The sequence below is a fragment of the Microcaecilia unicolor genome, chromosome 1 (genome assembly GCF_901765095.1).
Source record: "Microcaecilia unicolor chromosome 1, aMicUni1.1, whole genome shotgun sequence".
Taxonomy (NCBI): domain Eukaryota; kingdom Metazoa; phylum Chordata; class Amphibia; order Gymnophiona; family Siphonopidae; genus Microcaecilia; species Microcaecilia unicolor.
In genome coordinates, this window is record NC_044031.1 from 35,207,529 (window position 1) to 35,229,529 (window position 22,001).

At 43.2% G+C, this 22,001-nt stretch overlaps 2 pseudogenes; one reads left to right on the top strand and one right to left on the bottom strand.

Annotated features, from left to right (window-relative positions):
• LOC115465113 overlaps positions 1-22,001 on the bottom strand; it is a 500,577-nt pseudogene that overhangs the window by 43,314 nt on the left and 435,262 nt on the right.
• Positions 1-22,001, top strand: part of LOC115460038 — a 35,443-nt pseudogene that overhangs the window by 1,052 nt on the left and 12,390 nt on the right.

The window sequence follows — 22,001 nt, forward strand, 5'->3', positions numbered from 1 at the left end:
TGCTAGTGGAATAGCAACATTCCATGTAGAATCTCCAATAGTAGCAACATTCCATGTAGAAGTCGGCCCTTGCAGATCACCAATGTGGCTGCGCAGGCTTCTGTTTCTGTGAGTCTGACGCCCTGCACGTACGTGCAGGATGGCAGACTCAGAGAAGCAGAAGCCTGCACAGCCTTCTACATGGAATGTTGCTAGTGGAATAGCAACATTCCATGTAGAATCTCCAATAGTAGCAACATTCCATGTAGAAGTCGGCCCTTGCAGATCACCAATGTGGCCGCGCAGGCTTCTGTTTCTGTGAGTCTGACGTCCTGCACGTACAGAAGCAGAAGCCTGCGCAGCCTTCTACATGGAATGTTGCTAGTGGAATAGCAACATTCCATGTAGAATGTCCAATAGTAGCAACATTCCATGTAGAATCTCCAATAGTATCTATTTTATTTTTGTTACATTTGTACCCTGCGCTTTCCCACTCATGGCAGGCTCAATGCGACTTACATGGGGCAATGGAGGGTTAAGTGACTTGTCCAGAGTCACAAGGAGCTGCCTGTGCCTGAAGTGGGAATCGAACTCAGTTCTTCAGTTCCCCAGGACCAAAGTCCACCACCCTAACCACTAGGCCACTCCTCCACTGTTGCTACTATTTGAGATTCTACATGGAATGTTGCTATTCCACTAGCAACATTCCATGTAGAAGTCGGCCCTTGCAGATCACCAATGTGGCCGCGCAGGCTTCTGTTTCTGTGAGTCTGACGTCCTGCACGTACAGAAGCAGAAGCCTGCGCAGCCTTCTACATGGAATGTTGCTAGTGGAATAGCAACATTCCATGTAGAATGTCCAATAGTAGCAACATTCCATGTAGAATCTCCAATAGTATCTATTTTATTTTTGTTACATTTGTACCCTGCGCTTTCCCACTCATGGCAGGCTCAATGCGACTTACATGGGGCAATGGAGGGTTAAGTGACTTGTCCAGAGTCACAAGGAGCTGCCTGTGCCTGAAGTGGGAATCGAACTCAGTTCTTCAGTTCCCCAGGACCAAAGTCCACCACCCTAACCACTAGGCCACTCCTCCACTGTTGCTACTATTTGAGATTCTACATGGAATGTTGCTATTCCACTAGCAACATTCCATGTAGAAGTCGGCCCTTGCAGATCACCAATGTGGCCGCGCAGGCTTCTGTTTCTGTGAGTCTGACGTCCTGCACGTACAGAAGCAGAAGCCTGCGCAGCCTTCTACATGGAATGTTGCTAGTGGAATAGCAACATTCCATGTAGAATGTCCAATAGTAGCAACATTCCATGTAGAATGTCCAATAGTAGCAACATTCCATGTAGAATCTCCAATAGTATCTATTTTATTTTTGTTACATTTGTACCCTGCGCTTTCCCACTCATGGCAGGCTCAATGCGACTTACATGGGGCAATGGAGGGTTAAGTGACTTGTCCAGAGTCACAAGGAGCTGCCTGTGCCTGAAGTGGGAATCGAACTCAGTTCTTCAGTTCCCCAGGACCAAAGTCCACCACCCTAACCACTAGGCCACTCCTCCACTGTTGCTACTATTTGAGATTCTACATGGAATGTTGCTATTCCACTAGCAACATTCCATGTAGAAGTCGGCCCTTGCAGATCACCAATGTGGCCGCGCAGGCTTCTGTTTCTGTGAGTCTGACGTCCTGCACGTACAGAAGCAGAAGCCTGCGCAGCCTTCTACATGGAATGTTGCTAGTGGAATAGCAACATTCCATGTAGAATGTCCAATAGTAGCAACATTCCATGTAGAATCTCCAATAGTAGCAACATTCCATGTAGAAGCTCCAATAGTATCTATTTTATTACGTTTGTACCCCACGCTTTCCCACTCATGGCAGGCTCAATGCGGCTTACATGGGGCAATGGAGGGTTAAGTGACTTGCCCAGAGTCACAAGGAGCTGCCTGTGCCTGAAGTGGGAATCAAACTCAGTTCCTCAGTTCCCCAGGACCAAAGTCCACCACCCTAACCACCAGGCCACTCCTCCACTCCACCCTTGAACCATTAGGGTGTCTTTATCAGCTAGTAATTAGTTCTTAGAAATACAGTCCACTTAGATCTACAGAGGGGAAACTACTAATAACAATAAAAAATAAGAATAATTAGAAAACCTAAATATTAGCATAGCCAAGCATATAACTAGCAATCTTATGGGCCTTTAGTTTGCATATCCCACTCCATTAGCAGCTTAATTAAGACATCGCCAATAATAAAATGCAGGCAGCAGTCCAGCAGCGAGATGGGGGCTATCCAGTCTTTTGCACAAAGTGTCACATGTTTGATTATCTCCCAGCTGGTGAGGTTGTATGTGTGTACTCGGTGCAAAGAGCTCCTTGCACTCTGGGAGCAGGTCTAATCTGTGGAGGCTAGAATAGCAGACTTGGAGGAGCTGAGGCAGACAGAGAGTTTTATAGAGGAAGCCTACAGGGACATAGTAGAAAAATAATATACAAAAAAAGGAATTCTAAATCTATAGAAACGGCTTACAAACCTTAGACCATTTCAAACAAGGCTCATAATTAACTAAGGGAAGAAAAAGCCTCAGAATCCACCCGGAGGCTTAGATATTAAGCTTCCAGGAATATTGGTTAAAGTCACGTCATCAGCAGAAAAAAACGCCCAATATTTAAATATAAGTCCATCCAACTTTATATTCAGAGCTCAAATCCAATTTTTCAAAATGTTTTTTTACTTTTCTATAGGGAGATTTGTAATCTGCTTTAAAGCCCTAAGGTGCAAAGCAGAGAACAGAACAAGAAACTTCCCAATTGGAAGGAATTTACATAACATTTTGCAATCAAAAATATAATAATAGAAATGCTAAACATGACATCTGTCATGTGAGGAAGCAAGTACAACCAGCAGCTGCGCCTGGTAATCATAAGTGACTTGTTTGGGGAGGCTAAGGTAGAGTGGAAGGAGGGGATCGGGTGGAGCAAAGGATGGCTGACCCTAAGCAGCACAGAATGTATCTGAATCTTGGGTAGACTTCCAGGAGCTCGGGGCAGCAGTGTTTTTTTTTGTTTTTGTTTTTTTGTGGGGGTTTGTGTGGATTATTTGTTGTGTCTTGAAGACAAGTAAACAATTAGAATCTAAAAGATTTTTTGTGTGTTATAATGGTTGGGAACATAGTGATCCTGTGATGTTAACCTTTTCTCTATCACTCTTCATCTTGTCTTGATACTATTAATTTTCTTACAACTAAAAACTACAGAGCCAGTGGTGGGAGGTGGGGCTGGTGGTTGGGAGGTGGGGATAGTGTTGGGCAGACTTATACGGTCTGTGCCTTGAAGAGGACAGGTACAAAACAAGGTGAGGTATACACAAAAAGTAGCACATATGAGTTTATCTTGTTGGGCAGACTGGATGGACCGTGCAGGTCTTTTTCTGCCGTCATCTACTATGTTACTATGTTATTAATCAAGATGTTTGGTAAAAAAAAAAGACATGTCTTAAGTACCTTACAAAAAGACGGTAAGAAGTCGTATTTCAGTTGGGATACCGTTCCGAACTGAATGTTCCCAGCATTCCTTAAGAGCCATTCCTTTAACAGAAGGGATATCCAGAGTTAGATTCAACCTACTTCTCAGATTACTTTTATTATTTGCAAGCCTACCAACTGATTCTGAGTTCAACCCATGAAAACACTTAAACACTAAATATGCAACTTTAAAAAGAATCCACGAATCAGTTTTAAGCCAGTGCAACTTACATTGCTGCATGAATCTTTCCCATTTAAAAAATTAACCTCACTGATGTATTTCATCAAACCAGTAGTTGACGCTATCTCCTTAATTGCAAATTAATAGAACAATATAAGGAATTGCAATAATGAAGGTGTGGTAACAAAATTGCTTGAGCTACTGTCCTAAAACTTGAGGGACTGATAGAACTCAATCTCCTCAAATTGAGAGAGAACGTTTTAACTAGTACATTTCATCGGATCTTCAAAAGTTAGTTTTGAGTCAACCAAGAACTCTCGACTTAGCTTCGAATCTCAAGGAGATTCCAGAACTCAGGTCAATAGATTTCTTTAAAACCTGTTGTTGATTTCCAAACCACAACAGCTTGGGCTGTTTGACGTTGAAGATGGATCTAGCCCAATTTTCAACTATTGAAATACAATTTTTTTACAGCAGCAAATATTCCATCTAATGAATCATGTTCTGGCCAAAGCAAAAATATATTCTTACTAGTAAGAAATGCCCGTTTCTGGAAAAAATGAAACAGGCGCTAGCAGGGTAATTCCCCCCCCCCCCCCCGTCCTCCCTCCCGAGTTGCAGACACCCCCTCCGTGCCTCCGTTCCGAGTTGCACACCTCTTCTCTTCCTACCTTCGTCCCTCAGTGACGTGGTTGCGAGGGCCGCCCCGCCCTCAACGTCATCGCGTTTTGACGTGAGGGCCGCCCCGCCCTCAACATCATCGCGTTTTGACGCGAGGGCGGAGCTACAGTGACTGGAGCCTGCAGGCCAAACCGGATATCTCGGGCGCCTCAAGTTTCCGGCTTGAGGCTTCAAAGTGCCTTTTATATATATAGATATTTAAAATAAACACCTAAAGAGCTCATATACACATTGAATAGCTGAGGAACACCACAGCTTGATATCCAGCTCTGTAATTTAACTCCATTTTTTAAAAACTGAGTACGACCTGTTTTTCAGAAAGGCGGAGACCCCATTAATGACCGAACCTTCTAATCCCATTTCTCTGTAAAAGCAAATCATGGTGGACGGCATCAAATGCTGAGTCACTCTCTGTTCCTATCCGTCACTCATTACCTTACTCTGACCGATTTTGGCCGGCTCCAACTGCTTTCCGTCGCAGAACCGGCCAAAGTTAAAGGGGGCGTGTCGGCAGGGTACAGAAGGCGGGACGGGGGTGTGGTTATGAGATGGCCGCCTTCGGCCGATAATGGAAAAAAGATGGCCGGCTCTGACGAGCATTTCGCCGGCTTCACTTGGTCCATTTATTTTTAGGACCAAGCCTCAAAAAAGTGCCCCAATTGACCAGATGACCACTGGAGGGAATCGGGGATGATCTCCCCTTACTCCCCCAGTGGTCACCAACCCCCTCCCACCCCAAAAAAATAAAAAAAAACATTTTTTTTTGCCAGCCTCTATGCCAGCCTGAAATGTCATACCCAGCTCCCTGACAGCAGTATGCAGGTCCCTGGAGCAGTTTTTTGTGGGTGCAGTGCACTTCAGGCAGGTGGACCCAGGCCCATCCCCCTCTCTACCTGTTACACTTGTGGTGGTAATTGGGAGCCCTCCAAATCCCCCCCAAAACTCACTGTACCCACATGTAGGTGCCTCCCTTCAGCCCTTAGGGCTATGGTAGTGATGTAGAGTTGTGGAGAGTGGGATTTGGGGGGGATATGGGTGGCTCAGCACCCAAGGTAAGGGAGTTGTGCACCTGGGACCAATTTTTGAAGTCCACTGCAGTGCCCCCTAGGGTGCCCGGTTGGTGTCCTGACATATGAGGGGGGCCAGTGCACTACAAATGCTGGCTCCTCCCACAACCAAATGCCTTGGATTTGGCCGGGTTTGAGATGGCTGGCTTCAATTTCCATTATCGGCGAAAACCGATGCCGGCCATCTCAAACCCGGCCATCTTTTTCGATAATACGGTTGGGGACAGCTCTTTACGGCGCCGGCCGGCTATCTATTTGGCCGGCACCATTCCATTATGCCTCTCTGTATCTCCTTTGGATTTCTTCTTCCTATTTTCTGATTTCATGCTTTTCTTTGGATAAAGTAGTGTATTACTATGTCAATCCACTTTAAATGTAATACATAGAAATAAAACAAAACAGGAAAAGGAAAATTAGACTCTTTTTCTTGGACTAACTGAATGCATTTCTGTAGAATTACCAATGTAATAACTTTTCAGTCGTCGTCACTCTGTCCCCTGCCTCCACTCTTTGCTTGTAATACAGTGGGGGAAATAAGTATTTGATCCCTTGCTGATTTTGTAAGTTTGCCCACTGACAAAGACATGAGCAGCCCATAATTGAAGGGTAGGTTATTGGTAACAGTGAGAGATAGCACATCACAAATTAAATCTGGAAAATCACATTGTGGAAAGTATATGAATTTATTTGCATTCTGCAGAGGGAAATAAGTATTTAATCCCTCTGGCAAACAAGACCTAATACTTGGTGGCAAAACCCTTGTTGGCAAGCACAGCGGTCAGACGTCTTCTGTAGTTGATGATGAGGTTTGCACACATGTCAGGAGGAATTTTGGTCCACTCCTCTTTGCAGATCATCTCTAAATCATTAAGAGTTCTGGGCTGTCGCTTGGCAACTCGCATCTTCAGCTCCCTCCATAAGTTTTCAATGGGATTAAGGTCTGGTGACTGGCTAGGCCACTCCATGACCCTAATGTGCTTCTTCCTGAGCCACTCCTTTGTTGCCTTGGCTGTATGTTTTGGGTCATTGTCGTGCTGGAAGACCCAGCCACGACCCATTTTTAAGGCCCTGGCGGAGGGAAGGAGGTTGTCACTCAGAATTGTACGGTACATGGCCCCATCCATTCTCCCATTGATGCGGTGAAGTAGTCCTGTGCCCTTAGCAGAGAAACACCCCCAAAACATAACATTTCCACCTCCATGCTTGACAGTGGGGACGGTGTTCTTTGGGTCATAGGCAGCATTTCTCTTCCTCCAAACACGGCGAGTTGAGTTCATGCCAAAGAGCTCAATTTTTGTCTCATCTGACCACAGCACCTTCTCCCAATCACTCTCGGCATCATCCAGGTGTTCACTGGCAAACTTCAGACGGGCCGTCACATGTGCCTTCCGGAGCAGGGGGACCTTGCGGGCACTGCAGGATTGCAATCCGTTATGTCGTAATGTGTTACCAATGGTTTTCGTGGTGACAGTGGTCCCAGCTGCCTTGAGATCATTGACAAGTTCCCCCCTTGTAGTTGTAGGCTGATTTCTAACCTTCCTCATGATCAAGGATACCCCATGAGGTGAGATTTTGCGTGGAGCCCCAGATCTTTGTCGATTGACAGTCATTTTGTACTTCTTCCATTTTCTTACTATGGCACCAACAGTTGTCTCCTTCTCGCCCAGCGTCTTACTGATGGTTTTGTAGCCCATTCCAGCCTTGTGCAGGTGTATGATCTTGTCCCTGACATCCTTAGACAGCTCCTTGCTCTTGGCCATTTTGTAGAGGTTAGAGTCTGACTGATTCACTGAGTCTGTGGACAGGTGTCTTTCATACAGGTGACCATTGCCGACAGCTGTCTGTCATGCAGGTAACGAGTTGATTTGGAGCATCTACCTGGTCTGTAGGGGCCAGATCTCTTACTGGTTGGTGGGGGATCAAATACTTATTTCCCTCTGCAGAATGCAAATAAATTCATATACTTTCCACAATGTGATTTTCCGGATTTAATTTGTGATGTGCTATCTCTCACTGTTACCAATAACCTACCCTTCAATTATGGGCTGCTCATGTCTTTGTCAGTGGGCAAACTTACAAAATCAGCAAGGGATCAAATACTTATTTCCCCCACTGTATTTCCTCCTGTCCCGGGTTATCTCTGTTACGTGTCCCGTGCTTACACCACTCACATGATTCTTCTGCTGCAGCCAATGAGACATTTTCACATTGTCCACCCTGGGACAAAGGCCCAGGGGCCTTGTGTCCATAGACGTTTTGTCTCTGGTTCCAAAGCGAAATGTAAAATATGTGAAGATTTGAACCCTTTGGAATTCTCTGTTTTTGTACACCTGATATTGATTTGAATGTTTATAATTTGCTCATGTCACTTCTTACCATATGCTTATTGTATGTGGTTTACTTAGATCACATTTTTACATTTGTTTTATCTATTACTCCCCTAACCTAAACAAATATAATGGGAAAGGGGATGGGATTTCCCCCTTTCTGTGGTTATAATCAGAGTGGTTTACATATTGTATACACTTCTTCTCAGTGCTTATGCTATTACTTGATGAACAGGTTTAAAAATTGTTCTTTACAAATCACCAGAGTACAAGTACACCAGGTACAATTAATTATTTTAATTCACATGTAAGAGAACATGATAGTGTTATGGCAGGATGCTTGTAATCGTTCTACACTGCGCCCTCTTCAGGAGAACAGCAGAAACACAACAAGAAAAGGCAAACGTTACTGTATTACTAAACTTGTTAAGCTGTCCTTCTCCTACAATAATGACCAATGTTTACTTTTTTTTAAATGTAGAAAACGATGATCCCAGAAATAATAAAACAGAGAGACTACACTGGAAGCTCAGTGAGAATCCAGAAGGGAGCAAGATATTATCAGAAACAGAGGAGACCTCTCGTCCTGACTGGGGAACAAAGTACAGGAATCAATGCAGTTCAGAAAAGAAGGAAATAAATTCAACAGGAGACTTGGCTGTGTGTCCGCAAATTTCCAGCAGTGTCACAAGTACAAGGGAAGAGCACAGAAACCAGAGAATAGATCAAATATGTTTACGTGAAGGATGTGAAAAATTCTTCAGGGATCCTGTAACACTAAAATTACAGCAGAAATGTAACTCTGAAATGAGTAAACCATTTACATGTACCGAGTGCAATAAAACCTTCATTGAGAAGAGAAATCTTACCATCCACCAGAATGTCCACACAGGGGTCAAACCATTTACCTGTACTGAGTGTGGTAAAAGCTTCCGACAGAGGTCACATCTCACAATCCACAAGCGAATCCACACAGGGTTTAAACCATTTACATGTACTGAGTGTCGTAAAAGCTTCAGTCGCAAATTAAGGCTCACGGTCCACCAGCGAATCCACTCAGGAGTCAAACCATTTATGTGTTCTAAATGTAATAAAAGCTTCATTTATAAGACATCTCTCAAAATCCACAAGGAAATCCATACAGGAATTAAACCGTTTATATGTACTGAATGCAGCAAAAGCTTCAGTCACAAGACATCCTTAACAATCCACAATAGAATCCACACAGGAATTAAACCATTTATATGTACTGAATGTGGTGAAAGCTTCAGTCAGAAAAGATGTCTAATAATACACAATAGAATCCACACAGGACTGAAGCCATTTCAGTGTGCTGAGTGTGGCAAAAGCTATCGTAGTCAGCCTTGTCTTGCAATTCACAAGAGAATCCACACAGGAGTCAAATCATTTACTTGTACCCAATGTGATAAAAGCTTCATTGACAAGACAGCTCTCAAAATCCACAACAGAATCCACACAGGAGACAAACCATTTTTATGTACTGAGTGTGGTAAAAGCTTCGGTCAGAAGACAGACCTCACAAGACACCAAAGAATTCACACTGGAATTAAACCATTTAAGTGTACTGAGTGTGGTAAAAGCTTCAATCAGAAAGCATCTCTAATACTACACACAAGAATTCACACAGGAATCAAACCATTCACATGTACCGAATGTGGTAAAAGTTTCATCGACAAGACATCTCTCACAGGCCACAAGAGAATCCACACAGGAGTCAAACCATTTATCTGTACTGAGTGTGGCAAAAGCTTCAACCAGAAGTCAAATCTTGCCATACACAGGAGAATCCACACAGGAGTCAAACCATTTATCTGTACCGAGTGTGGCAAAAGCTTCAGTCAGAAGTCAAATCTCACCATGCACAGGAGAGTGCACACAGGGGTCAAACCATTTACATGTACTAAGTGTGGTAAAAGCTTTAGTCGCAAGTCTTATCTAACAAGTCATAATAGAACACACACCAGACTGAAATCATTTCAATGTACAGAGTGTAGCAAAAGCTTCGGTAATCAGCCTAGTCTCACAATCCACAAAATAATTCACACAGGAGTGAAACAATTTAAATATGCTGAGCATGGTAAAACCTTCCGTCAGACAGCAAATCTCACAATCCAGAAGAGAATTCATGTAGGGGTCAAACCATTTACATGTGCTGAGTGTGGTAAAAGCTTCAGTCAAAAGGCAATGCTCACAGCTCACCAGATAATCCACGAAGGAGTCAAGCCATTTATGTGTACCGAGTGTGGTAAAAACTTTACTAAGAAGATATATCTAACAATCCATACTAGGGTTCACACAGGAGTTAAACCATTTAAATGTACGGAATGTAATAAAAGCTTTAGTAGTCGGTCTGCTCTCACAGTCCACAATAGAAGTCACACAGGAGTAAAACCATTTAAATGCACTGAGTGTGGTAAAAACTTCAGACGGAAGGCACAACTCACAATACACCAGAGAATCCACACAGGGGTCAAACCATTTACATGTAGTGACTGTGGTAAAAGCTATAGTCGGAAGTCACAACTCACAGTTCACCAGAGAATTCACACAGGAGTCAAACCGTTTATATGTACTGAGTGTGATAAAACCTTCATTCGGAATGCAAATCTTACCATCCACCAGAGAGTCCACACAGGGGTCAAACCATTTACATGTACTGAGTGCAGTAAAAGTTTCCGTCAGAAGTCACAACTTACTATCCACACGAGAATCCACACAGGAGTCAAACCATTTACATGTACTGAATGTTGTAAAAGCTTCAATCAGAAAGCCTATCTCACAATCCACCAGAGAATCCACTCAGGATTCAAACCATGTACATGTACTGAGTGTGATAAAAGCTTCCGGTCATCTTCAGACCTTGCGAAACACCAGAGAATTCACTTCAAAGTGAAAATGATTTAAATGTATTGAATGTGATAAAAGCTTCAGATTTAAGATATTATTATTGTTATTATTATCCCACATTTTCCCACCTTTTTGCAGGCTCAATGTGGCTTACATATGACTGTTAATGGCGTTAGCCGATTCTGGTCTGGACAAATACATAGTATGAATGAATATAAAGTGATATTGTGGTAGAATGAGGTACATGTATGGTAGGTACAATTAGGGGGAACTTAGGGAGGGAAAGGGGGAAGAAGAGTCAGGTAATGTCTGTTTTGGTCTTTGGTTACATTGTGTCGCAAGTGTCCAGGTATTTTTATGTTGGGTCGGTGGGGTATGCTCTTCTGAATAGGTCTGTCTTTAGTGCTTTCCGGAAATACAAATGTAATAAATAAATACAAATCAACTTATGCATCCAGCTTTTCCTACATAAGCACACAACTATGGAACGCACTACCAAAAGCCGTGAAAACAACTTACATAAGTAATGCCACACTGGGAAAAGACCAAGGGTCCATCGAGCCCAGCATCCTGTCCGTGACAGCGGCCAATCTAGGCCAAGGGCACCTGGCAAGCTTCCGAAACGTACAAACATTCTATACATGTTATTCCTGGAATTGTGGATTTTCCCCAAGTCCATTTAGTAGCGGTTTATGGAGTTATCCTTTAGGAAACCGTCTAACCCCTTTTTAAACTCTGCCAAGCTAACCGCCTTCAGCACGTTCTCCGGAAACGAATTCCAGAGTTTAATTATGTGTTGGGTGAAGAAAGATTTTCTCCGATTTGTTTTAAATTTACTACACTGTAGTTTCATCGCATGCCCCCTAGTCCTAGTATTTTTGGAAAGCATGAACAGACGCTTCACACCCACCTGTTCCACTCCACTCATTATTTTATATACCTCTATCATGTCTCTCCTCAGCCGTCTCTTCTCCAAGCTGAAAAGCCCTAGCCTCCTTAGTCTTTCTGAAATCATTAAAAACTTACCTGTTCAAAGAAGCATACCCTACCGACCCTACTTAAATACCTGAACCCTGCAACACTACGAAACCAAAGAGCGTAATGGACATAACTTAACTCTTCCTCTATACGATTCCTTAATATGTTTGTTCCACATGAACCCTATTCTACCATAACATCACTGTGTAACTGTTTATACTGGAATTGGCGAACGCCTTTACGGTACTATCCACCTTATAACTGAAAGAGAAAAACGCCTAGATTTCGACCCAAATCGGGAGATAGACGTTTATCTCACAAAAACGAATAAATCAGTATAATGGAAAGCCGATTTTGGACGTTTTCAACTGTACTCTATCGCGGAAGCATACAAAGTTGACGGGGGCGTGTCGGAGGCGTGGCGAAGGTGGAACTGGGGCGTGGTTATCGGCCGAGGAGAGATGGGCGCCTTTCGCCGATAATGGACAAAAAGTATGTGTTTGTAGCTAGAATTTAGGGCACTTTTCCTGGACCCTGTTTTTTCACGAATAAGGCCCCAAAAAGTGCCCTAAATGACCAGATTACCCCCAGAGGGAATCGGGGATGACCTCCCCTGACTCCCCCAGTGGTCACTAACCCCCCTCCCACCACAAAAAATGATGTTTCACAACTTTCTATTTTCACCCTCAAATGTCATACCCACCTCCCTGGCAGCAGTATGCAGGTCCCTGGAGCAGTTGTTAGGGGGTGCAGTGGACTTCAGGCAGGTGGACCCAGGCCCATCCCCCCCTACCTGTTACAATTGTGCTGCTTAATGCTTATTAGTCGTCCAACCCCCCCAAACCCACTGTACCCACATGTAGGTGCCCCCCTTCACCCCTTAGGGCTATAGTAATGGTGTAGACTTGTGGGCAGTGAGTTTTGAGGGGGATTTGGGGGGGCTCAACACACAAGGGAAGGGTGCTATGCACCTGGGAGCTCTTTTACCTTTTTTTGTTTTTGTAAAAGTGCCCCCTAGGGTGCCCGGTTGGTGTCCTGGCATGTGAGGGGGACCAGTGCACTACGACTCCTGGCCCCTCCCATGAACAAATGCCTTGGATTTATTTATTCGTTTTTGAGCTGGGCGCTTTCATTTTCCATTATCACTGAAAAACAAAAACGCCCAGCTCACAAATTGTCGAATAAAACATGGAAGTCTATTTTTTTAGAAAATACGGTTCAGTCCACCCCTTCACGGACCCGTTCTCTGAGATAAACGCCCATGGAGATAGACGTTTTCGTTCAATTATGCCCCTCCACGTATGCCACATTGAGCCTGCAAATAGGTGGGAAAATGTGGGATAGAAATGTAACAAATAAAAAAATAACTGATAGTTAAATTGAAACCAATGTTATACATAGTACCATACATAGTAAATGAAGGTCCATCCAATCTGCCCAACAAGACAAACTCATTTTACATGGTATGTGATACTTTATATGTATACCCGATTTTGATGTGTCCTTGCCTTCCTCAGGGCACAGACCGTAGAAGTCTGCCCAGTACTGTTGTACTAAATTCTGAAGCTAACGTAGAAGCCCCTTAAAATTTACACTCCAGCCCATCCCTATCCAGTCACGATCAGGGTGTAGACCGTAGAAGCCTGCCCAGTTCCCGTTTTGTTTCCCAATTACCGGCGTCGCCACCCAATCTCCGCTAAACAGGATTCCTTTGTGTTTATCCCACGCATGTTTGAATTCCATTACCGTTTTCATGTCCACCACCTCTCGGGGGGGGGGGCATTCCACATATCCACCACCCTCTCTGTGAAAAAATACTTCCTGACATTAGTCCTGAGTCTGCTCCCCCTTCAACCTCAATTCATGTCCTCTAGTTCTACCACCTTCCCGTCTCCAGAAAAAGTTCATTTGCGGATTAATACCTTTCAAATATTTGAACGTCTGTATCATGTCACCCCTGTTTCTCCTTTCCTCCATGACTTTCGAAGTGGCTGGGTTGCTGCAATGCGTTATACATTGGTATGTCTACATCGAGTGTAAAGGCATTGCAAGTAATCCAGAATGCTGCTGCTCGAGTCCTAGTAGGAATAAAAAATAATTAGATGCAGCACAAATTTGGGACTTAGTGTGTGCTAAAATGCTACATTATAATGCGTTAAGCTTAAAACTTACCCCCTCTCCCCGTTTACTAAGCCGCTAGTGTAGCTTAGTAAAGGGGGGGGGGGGGGGGAAGGGGTAATGCATTTTAATACAAGGACATCATAGCTGGTGGTAAAAGATCTGTGAAACACAAGGTACTAGCTTCCTGAGAATTACGTAGTTATATTTACTCTGATTTTCCATCATCGTTTAAAATAAACTCTATGCTTTGTGTTCATAAAGTGAATATTCCAAAAACAATGTGTCTCGAAACTTAAAATGAAAAAAAAAAAAAAAACATCTGATTGTGAATGTGACTATATTTCAGCATTCATATCTTTTAAAGATTTTTAGCTAATACTGACAGCATTTTTCATAACGTTTTGAATCGGGAAACTGCAAGCACAATTATAGAAGGGTATTTACTACCTATATAATACGAAAAATGGAATTATTGCTCTATGTTTATTGAATTGTTATTCATTGTAAACTATCTCGGTTTAATTTATTCTTGTGTTTGCCAGTGATTTGTATTCGCTTGTGGCTGTTATTGTTTCATTATTTATTAAAAAAAAAAATCCAAAATACTACATTTAAGCCTTGTCGGAGAAGCACCAGTAGTAAAAAAAAAAAAAAAAAAACTTCTTTTTTTAGCCCCGCCTTCCCTTTGATGTCATCATTGTGCGCCTGATGATCCGCTGTCGTGGTGAGCAACAACAGCCATAGAGAGAGAGAGAGAGAGAGAGAGAGCAGGAAGAGTGAATCCTTCCTCCCCAGAGGAGAGAGAATGGCAGAGACAGAACATGCACAGGTAGGGCTGGACCTTTTCACTAGCAGCTCAGAGAAGACAAAGATACTTCCGTGGAGACGCTGCTGTTTTTCGTGCATTTATTACATTTTATTGTTGAAGACATAGCTCACGCCTTTTCATTGTTAAGGCAAGTTATGTTCAGGTATAAGATGTCTCTTTCCCTGACCCCAAAGGTTGCAAAGTTGCAATTGACATGTCTGAATAGCAGTACTTACGTGTCCAAAACCCTGGTAGATGCTGCTGTATGTTCCCCCCACCCCTCCTAAAGTGTCTGCTGTTGTGGGTTGTGTTCTGCAGACTGCAAGTGTTTTTGTTGCAGCTGTAAATGTATTTTACAAAAGGCTATTCTGCAAATTGTGAACGTCCGGGCTTGGATGTACCTTATACTACCCAGACAACCTGTGCAAAATTGGCCTTTAAATCTAGATGCATGCATTGAGGTCTCAATTTACGATTCTGAGTTCTACCTTCAAAATATAGGTGAATTTTCATCCAAAATTTAAGAATCTAATTTAGGTTCAGGATATTATTTGAAAATTATCTCCTCAGTTGTTTGTGGTGTTACTGTTCTGGGGAATCTCACAGGTTGATATTCAACTGCTGACCACCCGGCATTATCATGCAAGTGCCAGGGAGGTCAGGGGTGAAGTGAAAAATAGTCTGGGTACCGCCGATATTTAGCACTGGTACTCTGATAACTATACAGATAAAAAAGCTGTTTTACTTTTGACAGTAACTTTAGATCTAGATATCCAGCAACAGTATCCTAATGCCAAGTTTAAATTTTTTTTGTTACATTTGTACCCCACGCTTTCCCACTCATGGCAGGCTCAATGTGGCTTACGTATTGTATACAGGTACTTATTTGTACTTGGGGCAATGGAGGGTTAAGTGACTTGCCCAGAGTCACAAGGAGCTGCCTGTGCAGTTGCTGTTTTAAAGCAATTCTGACTGCAGAGGTTAAATATTGGGGGAGGAGGTTCAGACTTTCTCTACCTCCTTTAGTGTTTCTCCACCTCCTTTAGTGAAGCCAAGATCTAAAAACTGTAGAAACAAAGATGGCGGAAGGTTTCAAACTTATTCCTCAACCCCTACGCCAAGCCCCCTCCCTTCCCATTTTCAAATCTCTGCTTAAAACTCACCTCTTCAATGCTGCTTTCGGCACCTAACCTTTCGTGAAATATAGTATTCCCTATCAGACACTTGTCTTTAGATTGTACATCTGTCTTTTAGATTGTAAGCTCCTTGAGCAGGGACTGTCCTTCCATGTTAAATTGTACAGCCCTGCGTAACCCTAGTAGCGCTTTAGAAATGTTAAGTAGTAATAGGAAGTTTATTTATTTATTTAGATTTTGCTCACACCTTTTTCAGTAGTAGCTCAAGGTGAGTTACATTCAGGTACTCTGGATATTTCTCTGTCCCAGGAGGGTTCACAATCTAAGTTGTTTTGTATAAGGGGTCGTTCCTTGGAAGTAAAATTCCAGATCATGCACAGGAGCTCCCCAAAAGATCCTTTTTAATCCTTTTGAACTTGCCTTGAACTGCTACTGAAAATCCTAATAATATGTCATGAGTTTCCCTTGATGTACCTGAGGCAGCGGGTGCTGAGCGGCTTCCTCTTCTTGTTCCAGGTCCCTGTTACATTTGAGGATGTCGCTGTCTATTTCTGTGAGGACGAGTGGGAGATGTTAGCAGAATGGCAGAAGGAGCTTTACAAGGAGACCATGAAGGAGAATTACGAAACTCTGACATTGCTGGGTAAAGACTTAGTTCCATAAAATGTTTTGAAAATCCTCCTGCTCCTTAGTCATAAAGTAAATGAGGGCAAATAAAGACTGTTCCCCGTGTGGAAATCCAGGCACATTCTGTAACAATGCTCATAACTTAATTGATTTTATTAGGATTTATATATAAAATAAGTTCAGTATTGCCATACTGGGAAAGACCAAAGGTCCATCAAGCCCAGCATCCTGTTTCCAACAGTGGCCAATCCAGGTCACAATATACTTGGCAAGATCCCAAAAAAGTACAAAACATTTTATACGTCTTATTCCAGAAATAGTGGATTTTCCCCAAGTCCATTCAATAACGGTCTATGGACTTTTCCTTTAGGAAGCCGTCCAAACCTTTTTTAAACTCCACTAAGCTAACCACCTTTACCACATTCTCTGGCAATGAATTCCAGAGTTTAATTACACATTGAGTGAAGAAAAATTTTCTCAGATTCATTTTAAATTTACTACATTGTAGCTTCATCGCACGCCCCCTAGTCCTAGTATTTTTGGAAAGCGTGAACAGACGCTTCACATCTATCCATTCCACTCCACTCATTATTTTATAGACTTCTATCATATCTCCCCTCAGCCGCCTTTTTTCCAAGCTGAAGAGCCCTAGCCGCTTTGGCCTTTCCTCATAGGGAAGTCGTCCCATCCCCTTTATCATTTTTGTCGCCCTTCTCTGCACCTTTTCTAATTCCACTATATCTTTTTTGAGCTGCGGCAACCAGAATTGAACACAGTATTGGAGGTGTGGTCGCACCATGGAGCGATACAAAGGCATTATAACATAATTTTTGTTTTCCATTCCTTTCCTAATAATACCTAACATTCTATTTGCTTTCTTAGCCGCAGCATCACACTGAGCAGAAGGTTTCAACGTATCATCAACGACAACACCTAGATCCCTTTCTTGGCCCCTGACTCCTAACGTGGAACCTTGCATGATGTAGCTATAATTCGGGTTCCTCTTTCCCACATGCATCACTTGGCACTTGCTCACATTAAATGTCATCTGCTACTACTACTACTATTTAGCATTTCTATAGCGCTACAAGGCGTACGCAGCACTGCACAAACATAGAAGAAAGACAGTCCCTGCTCAAACAGCTTACAATCTAATAGACAAAAAATAAATAAAGTAAGCAAATAAAATCAATTAATGTGAACGGGAAGGAAGAGAGGAGGGTAGGTGGAGGCGAGTGGTTACAAGTGGCTACGAGTCAAAAGCAATGTTAAAGAGATGGGCTTTCAGTCTAGATTTAAAGGTGGCCAAGGATGGGGCAAGACGTAGGGGCTCAGGAAGTTTATTCCAGGCGTAGGGTGCAGCGAGACAGAAGGCGCGAAGTCTGGAGTTGGCAGTAGTGGAGAAGGGAACAGATAAGAAGGATTTATCCATGGAGCGGAGTGCACGGGAAGGGGTGTAGGGAAGGACGAGTGTGGAGAGATACTGGGGAGCAGCAGAGTGAGTACATTTATAGGTTAGTAGAAGAAGTTTGAACAGGATGCGAAAACGGATAGGGAGCCAGTGAAGGGTCTTTAGGAGAGGGGTAGTATGAGTAAAGCGACCCTGGCGGAAGACGAGACGGGCAGCAGAGTTTTGAACCGACTGGAGAGGGGAGAGGTGACTAAGTGGGAGGCCAGCAAGAAGCAGATTGCAGTAGTCAAAACGAGAGGTGACAAGGGTGTGGATGAGGGTTTTGATAGAGTGCTCGGAAAGAAAGGGGCGGATTTTACGGATGTTGTAAAGAAAGAAACGACAGGTCTTGGCAATCTGCTGGATATGAGCAGAGAAGGAGAGAGAAGAGTCAAAGATGACACCAAGGTTTCGAGCTGAGGAGACAGGGAGAATGAGAGAGCCATCAACAGAAATAGAAAACGGGGGGAGCGGGGAGGTCCTCGTAAGGTCCTCTTGTAATTTTTCACAATCCTTCCGGGATTTAACGACTTTGAATAACTTTGTGTCATCAGCAAATTTTATTACCTCACTAGTTACTCCCATCTCTATACTGCTCTTTTGAAAAATTCACCCAAGGCAATGTACAGCAAGAATAATTTGAATGTAGACTTAAATTTACGAACGGCATATAGAATATTCCGGGCGCCTCTCCATCTGACCAAATTTAGTTGCGGCCATTTCCGCCATTTTTTACCTGGCATAAATCCCGAAGTCTAAATTGGGCTCAGAGCAGGAGTATTCTACAACAACACACGTAGATTTTAGAAACGCCCATGCCCCACCCATGCAACTTAGAATTTAAGCGCACCAAGTTACGGAATACATTTAGCAAGTAGTGCGCGTAAAGCTTAAAGCCAGTTAGTGCTGATAATTGCTTGTTAACATTCAGTTGACAGCGTTGATTAGCTAGTTAACTAATTAAGTTACATGCACTATTATAGATTACGCTTTGATTTCCTCACAGAAATTAAGGTACGATATATAGAATCCTGGGGATAAGAGAGAGTCATGACAGCAAGACTTTTAACTTTTCCTTGGCTACGTCACCTCCTGTTAAAAAGCTTTCTTCTTTGCCTTTCCAGAACGTCTTGCAGGATTCAGCTGAAATTTTGGATCTTTTTCAGATTTTTACCAGCTCCTACGGAGATGGAAATAGTGTCCTCTACATTAGTTTTAGTATTTGCTTTGGCTATGGACCGTTTTTCGTAAACTATCTATTTTCCTCTTAGGTCTAAAGCCATCAATTTTCTCTGATGTTTCTAAGGTGATCTAGAATAAATGCAAAGAATTTCTAGCTTTCAAACCTTTGGCACTTCAGGGTAGAGTTCAGCTACATAGGAGGCAGTGAGGGCTCCCACGGTGCCTGATTACCACCAGGCATGCCTACTTCCCGCCCCCTGACGCTAGAAAATAAAACCTATTTTGTAGTGTCAGAAACAGCGCGTGGCAGACCCAGAACTACCGCCGTGCTCGTGGGAGAGCCTGGCAGTTGGGCAGATTCACTGCACGCTACACCAACGGTAGAAAGGGCCCCTAAGCTTAGAAGGCCAGCTCTTAGTTATCTAATGAGTAGAGTCTGATGGTACTGATCTCATACAGGCAGTGTCTTCCAACAAGATATAAATGGGAGAGGGACAAAGTATGACTTAAAATAATTAGAACAAACAGAGGGACGGACAGTGCCTTTTATAAAAATAGAAGTATCAGTCTAAATGGAGGAAAAACCCTTAGAAAAGCACATTTTAAAAGTGAAACTAACCTCAGCAAGAATGGGAGGGGGAGAAAGGGGGTGATGCTAGAGGGAGGGGGAAGAAAGAGAGACAGGGCAATGCTGGATGTGTGAGGATGAGAGAAACGGAGAAGAGATATTGCAAGGGGAGGGGGGAGAGAGAGACTGGGCAATGCTGGATGCATGGGGGAAGTGAGAAACAGAAGAGATGTTTCATGGGGGGAGAAGAGGTGCTGCATGGCAGGGGGGTAAAGAGAGCGCGAGAAAAAGAGAGTGTCAGCCTTGGAGGGGATAGAAGGAATGAGTCTGGGGAGTGGAGAAAGAGGGCACCGATATAGCTGGCAGAGATAATTAAGGGTGAGAGAACTGAATAAGCCTTTGTGAATGAGGGAGCGATGGGAGCAAGAAGAAAGAAGAGCAGAGGCTTCGGCTGGTGGGGGTTGAGGACCGGACGGAATTTGCAGGGGCCCAGGCCCCCGTGGCCCCCCCCCCCCCCCCCCCCGTAGCTACGCCCCTGCTCCTAAACTATACCTTTCCCTCAGGTTTTTGCAGTTCAAATGCAGGACGCCTCATTCTTTAGCATTAAATCTTAACTGCCAAATTATGGACCATTCCTCGAGCTTTGTTAGGTCCTTCCTCATGTTATCCGCACCATCAGGGGTGTCTACCTTTATTGCAGATTTTGGTATAATCCGCAAAGAGGCAAACCTTACCAGACAGCCCTTCAATAATATCGCTTTCAAAATTGTTAACAACCGGCCCATGAACAGAACCTTGCCGCACACCACTGGTAACATTCTCTTCCTCAGAGTGAGCTCCATTTACCACTACCCTCTATCGCCTTCCACTCAACCAGTTCCTAACCCAGTCAGTCACTGGGATAAGCATAAAGGAATCCTGTGCAGAAGGAATGGATCCTCAGGAGCTTAGTCAAGATTGGGAGGCGGGGATAGTGCTGGGCAGACTTATACGGTCTGTGCCCTGAAGAGCACAGGTACAAATCAAAGTAGGGTATACACAAAAAGTAGCACATATGAGTTATCTTGTTGGGCAGATTGGATGGACCGTGCAGGTCTTTTTCTGCCATCATCTACTATGTTACTTTAGAACCTATACTGAGGGTACTCAGGGCCAGATGCACAAACCCCCCCGCAAGAAAACGTGATCCCCAGAAAAAGTTACTGGTTCAAAAAAGTGGGTGATGATGGAAGGAAATCACATGCAAATGAGCTGCATGAAATTGCAACAAGCAGCTTGGCAGGGAAAGCACCAGCGCATGTGTAGAACAGCCACCTGCTAAGCAGCACACAGCGTGTGCTATGGACATGCCTCCACATTGTTTCACAGCTACACACTGCTTTCATACATGTGTGAAAGCAATTTTGAAAGCCATGTGTAGCTTTTTTTTTTCCTTTCAAAACTACGTGCTTCTTTGGGAGGGAATATTGATCGTGGCCGCCAGGCTTCGATTTTTGCTCTACCAGTTACTTTCACTCTTTCATTTTCAAGAATGGGTTGTCCACATCATTTTCTTCATTTAAAAAAAGTGGGGTGGTAGCCGTGTTAGTCCATTTTTAAAGGTAATAAATCAAAACAGAGAAAAGAAAATATGATACCTTTTTTATTGGACTAACTTGATACATTTTTTTGGTTAGTTTTTGAAGGTAACCCCCCCCCCTAGAAAGGTTACCTTCAAAAGCTAATCAAAAAATGTATTATTAGTCCAATTAAAAAAAGGTATCATCTTATTTCTTTTCTCTGTTTTGATATATTTTGATTTATTTAATTTAAAGAGCAATCACTTGTGTTAGGTGAGTTCATGTAGGTCACAATTCTCCACCTTTCAAAATACCAATGGAAATACCCACAGCAGACTGCACCGCCGAGAAGCCACCATCAAGCTACGACAGCTCCTGACCGTTCGTTAAAATTTCCTCATAGAAGGTAAGGGCTGCATTCTGTACAAAGCTCAGAATGCACATTTGAATAGTAATTAGCTCGCTGTAATATACTTGCATATGATTCCCATTTTCTGCTACTGCAAACGGTGAAATCACGCAGAGCCCCTTTGTGCATTTCTCGCTGAATACCGTGCTTGCTAAACTGGCTAGAACCGGTCAGAATCGCATGTTGCTAGCAAGGGAAGCTTTGTGCATCTGGCCCTCAGTTTATTTATTAGTCATCTATGCGTAACCGTGTCAAAGGATCTGCTAAAATCTAAATACACCACATCTAGCGCTCTCCCTCAATCCAATTCTCTGGTCACCCAGTCAAAGAAATTAATTGGATTTGTCTGACAAGACCTGCCTCTAGTGAAAAACCATGTTGCCTTGAGTCCTATAATCCACTGGCTTCCAAAAACTTTACTATTCTCTGTTTTAGAAACATTTCTATTAGTTTACTTACCACAGAAGTCAGATTTACCGGCCTGCAATTCCCAACTTCTTCCTTCTGCTTTTGTGGTGAAGGA